The 7,167-nt window shown below is 45.2% G+C and overlaps 1 protein-coding gene across 1 annotated transcript in view; it reads left to right on the top strand.

Moving 5' to 3' along the window:
- Nucleotides 1-100: 100 nt before the first annotated feature.
- The window catches only part of DNMBP (dynamin binding protein), a 116,515-nt gene continuing 109,448 nt past the window's right edge, over nt 101-7,167 (top strand). The window contains exon 1 of the mRNA XM_040486138.1: nt 101-224. The gene's annotated coding sequence lies outside the window, so the exon portion shown is untranslated. The remainder of the gene's footprint in view (nt 225-7,167) is intronic.

Genomic DNA, 7,167 nt, shown 5'->3' with positions numbered 1-7,167 from the left:
GGGCGCGCGGGGACCGAGGCGCCCCAGGGCCGCGCGGATGAGAGAGGCGGAAGCCGGGGCGGCGGGAGGCGGGGCGGCGGGAGGCGGGAGGCGGGGCGGCGGCGCTGAGTCACACCGGATCGGCCCGCCCGCCGCTTCCAGGGGCGGAGGTGACAGCGGCCCGGGACGGGCGGCCGCAGCCAGCTGCCCGCCGCGCCGAGGGACCCCTGGGCGGCGGAGAGCAGGTCAGGGCCGGGCGGGGAGCACGAGTCGCTGACCCGGGGCGGCGGGCGGAGGGGACCCAAACCCCGAGGGACGCGCCGCGCGGTCCGGCCTGCGCCACCCCTTTCCCCGAGACGGCCGCTGCCGTGGCCGGGAGCCCCCCGGGGGACGGGGGTGGGGGGCGCCGGCCCTCCTCGGAGCCCGGGTCGGGTCCCGCCCTGTGAGGTCCCGGCGAGTGGCAGAGGCTGGGCGGCCGGCAGTCAAGGGGATGCGGCCGTGGGCTCGTTAAACGGTGTCAAGCCCGGGGCTCTTTTCACTGCACCGCCCTGCCACTCGGGCAATGAGGCGGAATTTGAGAGCTGGGAAAGAATTCGGCATTAGCCCAGCCCCCTGATTTTACAGATGAAGAAATCTTCTGGCTTGCTCAGAGTCCCATCCAGTCGGTATGGGAGTCCGTGATTCTGTGTCAGGGAGGCAGGGAGGGATGATTTCCGAGGCAAGAGTAAGACCTGTTTGGCTAGAGATGCATGTTTGGTTATGCTGGAGTTTTGCTGTTACCCGCGCACACCTTCATTCCTGCCACAGGTCCTGACGTCCATCAGGCATCAGTTTCTCAAAGCGCTTAACCTTGAAAAGGGTGACGGTGCTGTCAGTTGCGTAAAGGAATATTGGGGTTACAGACTGGTCAGGTCTGCTGCACATTAGGTGCTGTGGAGAATGCTTGGGGTGTAGAGTTCGTTTTTAAGTGCAAAAAAAGAAAAAAACCCACCCCGCTTTAAATGCAACCTCATTATCCTTTATTTTCATCAGGCAATAATGAATGGCTCTCCCAACGTGATTCTGTTATATTGGTAACTTGCCTACTTTACAGTAATTTGCGGACCTTGTGTTGAAACACTTTCTTTACCTAATTAGTGATGCTGTGGTATGTGGCAAGCCAGTGGCAGGCTTAATGTTTAGGGTTTGAGCATAGTTTAGCTCCAGTTGTTTGAAATAGCTGAGTTCCAGGGGGGAGAGTAGCACTGATTAACCCCTAGTTGCATTTGGCAGACGAAGTCCCTGGCACCGGACAGGTGTGCGTTCTCAGTTAGTGCTGTGTTGATGACCCTCACAACAGGAATAGATTCCAGGTGATGAACGAGTTAGTTTATCCCTCCCCACCTGTGTTTCTCTAAATTATTGAATTAAGGATCTCTAGCCCGTTTCCATCTCCTGACTTTATGTGTTAATTTGGAAACTGCCACTCATTGTGACAACAGAGAGTTTTCATAAAACAAGTCACTTTATCAGCATTGGCCTACAGAAGTGAAAAGTGATTTTTCTTTTTCTTTTTTTTTTTTTCCTGGGTGCTTAATTTATTTGATATGAACAGGTTTCCGTTTTGAAATGATTTCAATAGGTGTCAAGCCAAATTAAACATGCCTACTTTAAGACAATTTTTTTTTCTGTCCTGCTTTTTATTTTTTATTAAAAAAATTTTTTTTTAACGTTTATTTATTTTTGAGACAGGGAGAGACAGAGCATGAACGGGGGAGGGTCAGAGAGAGAGGGAGGGAGACACAGAATCTGAAACAGGCTCCAGGCTCCGAGCTGTCAGCACAGCGCCCGGTGCGGGGCTCGAACTCACGGACCGTGAGATCATGACCTGAGCCGAAGTCGGACGCTTAACCGACTGAGCCACCCAGGCGCCCCTCTGTCCTGCTTTTTAATCGGAAGATATATAATCAAACAAAGAAAAGTCCTTAAAGAAATCTGAAATAAATAACAGTATGATACCATCAGTTTCTTAGAAATAATGTACAACCTGTGATTACTTTTTTAATCTCAGCAGTGCCAAATGCCATACGTAATAACCTCTCAGCCATAGTGCAGTTCATAGAAATCAATCATATCAATCAAATGAAAAGGAGATTCAGCACACACATCTGAATGGAATTGCTTGAAATAAAAGCATCAAGCGTTTAAAAATTACAGATACTTCGGTGTTCACTGACGTTCAGAGACTGGAATGGGGTGCTTTGTGAGAACAGCTAAAATCTGACCTGGGAGTGGGGTGTATGCGGTGCACAGATAACTTTTGCAATAAACTGAGAACATTCTGCCTCAGGAAATGTGATAAGATGTCATTTCTGTAGCGCTCCTATTGTGTGTATTTTCGGCTGAGATATAATAATCTTTATAGACAATCTGTCCAAATATGTACAAGTTCTTTATTTTGCCTTGTGGCCCTAAAGCAGAGCCTTTCCCACTTCTTGTTTCCTTTTTTTTCTGGCTCCTTCTGAGTGGCCCTCTTTCCCACAGAGACCCTTTCCCGTTCCTCTTTCATCCACATTGCAGTTCAGAGCCTCCTTCAAGCATTGCTTGAACTTACACCACTTCTTCTCCCCTTAAAGAATATGACAAATCCTAATTCTTGAGTCACCATGTAGGATCTCCTAAACACTAAGGGTGGGCGTTCATTTTTAGAACATGGTGCAAGACTCCTTGAGACTCTGGTTCTGAAAAAAGGGTGCAATGGACTGCGTTTAGGTTTTTATCTCCTGTGTACTTGGAGGCTGCAGTCAAGGAAGCCTTGAGAGCCAGCAAACTCACTTATCTCTGCCTCAGAAGGAAATCCTTTCGTAGGATGCATGGTGAATCTTCAAATGTCTTATTGCCCTCAACCTTGCCACTTTACAGGATTGGGCTAAAATTAGCAAAAAGCTATTTTTCAAATTTGAGATACTTCAGTGATGTTTCAAATTGCAGATCCTTTTTACATTGTGAGGATTTTTTTTTAAATGATAAAAACAACTACAGTGGAATGCAGATGGAAACTTGCATGCCTATTCCCAGTATAAGGCTTGAACTATTCTCTAGGTTTATTATCCTGTTTCTGAAGTCAATTTCTTACCTACAACATAGCATTGTTAATGGGATTATCTGCTTTGACATTCTCAACTGGGATTGGTTTTTAGCTAAAGTGTCCTGAACATTCATTCAGAATACTTATGAAAAGTTTCACAACAACCGTCGAATTAATATTAAATAATTTCTTATGCTCAGTTTAGGAAGACATCTGGATAAACTAATTTTCAAGATTGGATAATGTAGTCTTGTTGGTCAGGTGTTAATGATGAGATTTCAGGGGCATCTGGCTGGCTCAGTTGGTAGAGCATGCGACTCTTGATCTCAGGGTTGTGAGTTCAAGTCCCACATTGGGCATAGAGCTTACCTAAAAAAATTATGAGATATTAGTCTCTCACCTGGAAAGGCAGAAACCTAAAGTAGCAGCATCACAGAACAGCTCTATAATAAAAGGGCCCTTAAACCAAAGGTGTTAACTTTTGGTTGGGTGCTTTATCCTTGATGCTATAAAAGTCAGCCACAGGAGATAAAATAAACATAGAGTAGCTAAAATGTGTTATTTCATTTTTAGGTTTTAGGGCTTTCTAACTTGAAGGATGTAACCACCGAAACTGAGGCAGCATGGTGGAGCAAATAGGGCATTACACTGGGGGTCTCAAGTCTGAACTCCTGGATTTTGGTTCTTATTTGTTGATTCATTCACTACATGTTCATTGAGCACCCCTGTCCACCAGGCACTGTTCTAGGTGCTGGGGATACAGCTGTGAATGAAACAAAGCCCTGTTGACATGCCATAGAATTCTAGTGGAGTGGAGGCAGACAGATAAAAATGTGAATGGATAGACTGTCACGTGGTCGTAGTGCTATGGAGAACTTGAAAGAGGTGTAAGTGGGAAAGCATAAGTCTAGGGGTGAGAGGGTGGGCAGGAGGCCTCTGCTAAGATCACTTTTGATCTAGGACTTGAAGGAATTGCGAGGGTGAGGGTGTGTGTGGGGGGGGGGCGCAGAGGGATGAGCAAGTTCCAGGCCCCGATGCTGCATATGTTTGGCATGCGTGAGGGATGGCGAGGCGTAGTGGCCACGCAGTGCCAAAGTGGGTGAGGGAAAAGCGGCAGCAGATGAGAGGTGGTGGAGTGGGAAGGGGCACATCAGTGTAGGCCATTGTAAGGATTTTGGCCTTGACTCTGAGTGAGGGGGAAGAAGCCAGTAGAGGGTTTTGAACAGAGTTGCTCATGATGACTTAAGTTTGACAGGCTCCCTCTGACTACTGGGTGAGAACAAAATGGGGACAGGGCAGAGTCAGGAAGGCCTTCCTTTTCATGCTAGCTGTGTGACCCTAAACCGTAACCCTTCTCAGGGCCTTAGTTTCCTCATCTGTAGAATAACCAGGTCCTTTCTAGCTCTAGAATTTTAAGATTCTAGGTAGCGTGTAATATTTCTCTGGGGAGGCTAGGGGATTGCCTACAACGGGGTTCTAAAAGTAAATAGCTTCAAATGACCCGAAAACTTGATTCTGACCTGCCTTTAGCTGAATCACTCCAAATCAAGAGGTAATCAGGTCTTTTCGGTCAGGTTGTCAGGTCATGAGAACAAAAACACTGCTTCCTGAATAATCTCTGCTGATCCCTTTAGTACTCTGCTGATCCCTGAATTTTCTCTTCCTGCTTGAAAAAGGATGAAGAGCTGTTACTCATCAACAGAGCTGGCAAGCCAAGTAGCTTTTGTTGTTAGGAAAGTTGGAAACTTTGGGGAAGGAAACAATTCTAATTTTATATTTATCATAGGTCATTGAATTCTTTTTTAACATGCAAGGAGTCTGAAAGATTTCTTTTGCTTTTAACTCCCTTATCCCCTTCCCATTCCCCGTATGTATCGTAGGTACTTGTTCTAATGCACATGTGTTTCTTTTTGTCGGTATAGGATCTTGCAAAGTGGTGATGTTTGTTTTATGTGTATTTCAATTTATAATGTTGCATTTCATTTCGCTTCTTTTTTTCTCTAAGTACTGTTTTGAAGATCCATCTGTTTCTATGTGCACGTCTAATTCTTTGTTCTTGACTGATGTCTTACACTCCATGCTGTGTGCTCAAACCACAATTTTACTTATCTGCTGTCTGTGTGATAGATACTCAGGTTATCCCCTACTCCCTAAGATATATATACTACTGCCATGAGCATCTTCATACCTGTCTGCTTATACAGCTGTGAGTATATATTCAGAAGGGTAATGGGCTTGCATATAATGAATTTGATTAAATAGTGCCAGATTCCTCTCCACAGTGGCGGCCCCAGTCTCTCTTCTGCCAGAAGTGTTGGAGGGTTCCTTTACCCTCACATCCCAACAGTGCTAAGCTTTATCCAGCTGTACATCTTTTCTAATCTTGTAAATACAAAGTGACCTCTTATCATTTTAATTTGTGTTTCTTTGGTTACTAAGGATTTTGATTTTTTTTTTTCAACGTTTATTTATTTTTGGGACAGAGAGAGACACAGCATGAATGGGGGAGGGGCAGAGAGAGAGGGAGACACAGAATCGGAAACAGGCTCCAGGCTCTGAGCCATCAGCCCAGAGCCTGACGCGGGGCTCGAACTCACGGACCGCGAGATCGTGACCTGGCTGAAGTCGGACGCTTAACCGACTGCACCACCCAGGCGCCCCGGTTACTAAGGATTTTGAACATCTCTTATATATAATAGCTTCTTCTATAAATTGCCTATTCATATATTTGCCCATTTTCTATTGGAGTTGCTATCTGCATTGTTCACGTTTAGACTTTGCAGATGTCTTCTCCTTGGTCAGCTGTTAATTTTGCCTTTGTTGTCCTTTGATCAGGAAACATTCTGGGGCAGTTGGGTGGCTCAGTTGGTTAAGTGTCCAACTTAGGCTCAGGTCATGATCCCACGCTCTGTGAATTCAAGCCCCGTGTCGGGCTCTGTGCTGACAGCACTTTTTTTTTTGTCTCCTCTCTCTGCGCTCCCCCACTCATGCTCTTTGTCTCTGTCTCTCTCTCTCTCAGAAATGAACAAATGTTAAAAAAAAAAAAAATTTTTTTTTAAAGAAACATTCTTCATTCTGATGTAATCAAAGAAATTCTTTGACATGTTTAATACTTGTGGAGTTTTAAGAAGTCCCTTTCAGTAACTATTTCTGTAACTCATCGAGAGCCCTCATTGCATGTGATGTTAGATAGGGATCCAGTCCTCTTACTCTTCATTTAATGAGGCAGTATTTCCAATAATATCTCCAAGAACATCCATGCTTTCCTCCATTGAGTTGTCGTACCCTGTCTCTCATCAGTGGTTTCCATGGATACAACTGGTTTGTCTCTCAGCCTCTCTTCTGTTCCATTAGTTTGCCAGTTATTGCTCTATGTTTTATTGCAATGATTTTGTAGTAAGTTCTCATGACTGGCAAGTGTCCTGTCTCTGTTCTTCATTTTTAAGTTTAATTAGCTATTCTTGGACCATTATTTTCCCATATAAAATTTGGAATTAAGTTTATAAGTTCCTCAAACATTTTATTTTATTTATTTATTTATTTATTTTTTTAATTTTTTTTTTCAACGTTTATTTATTTTTGGGACAGAGAGAGACAGAGCATGAACGGGGGAGGAGCAGAGAGAGAGGGAGACACAGAATCGGAAACAGGCTCCAGGCTCTGAGCCATCAGCCCAGAGCCCGACGCGGGGCTCGAACTCACGGAGCGCGAGATCGTGACCTGGCTGAAGTCGGACGCTCAACCGACTGCGCCACCCAGGCGCCCCTCAAACATTTTATTTTTAAGAAATTTTTTGGGGGGTTACATTGAATTTATAAATTATTTCAGAGAGGTTTGACATCTTTTTGATATTAACTCATTTCCTCCAAGAGCATGTAATTTGTCTCTCCATTTATTCAGCTTTTTTTAAAAAAAGAATTTTGGGGGCGCCTGGGTGGCGCAGTCGGTTGAGCGTCCGACTTCAGCCAGGTCACGATCTCGCGGCCTGTGAGTTCGAGCCCCGCGTCGGGCTCTGGGCTAATGGCTCAGAGCCTGGAGCCTGTTTCCGATTCTGTGTCTCCCTCTCTCTCTGCCCCTCCCCCGTTCATGCTCTGTCTCTCTCTGTCCCAAAAATAAATAAA

The sequence above is a fragment of the Herpailurus yagouaroundi genome, unplaced genomic scaffold (assembly GCF_014898765.1).
Source record: "Herpailurus yagouaroundi ecotype Mexico unplaced genomic scaffold, PumYag 163, whole genome shotgun sequence".
NCBI classification, from domain to species: domain Eukaryota; kingdom Metazoa; phylum Chordata; class Mammalia; order Carnivora; family Felidae; genus Herpailurus; species Herpailurus yagouaroundi.
The sequence above is the reverse complement of the archived record's forward strand: the minus strand, read 5'-3'. Positions and strand labels throughout refer to the sequence as shown.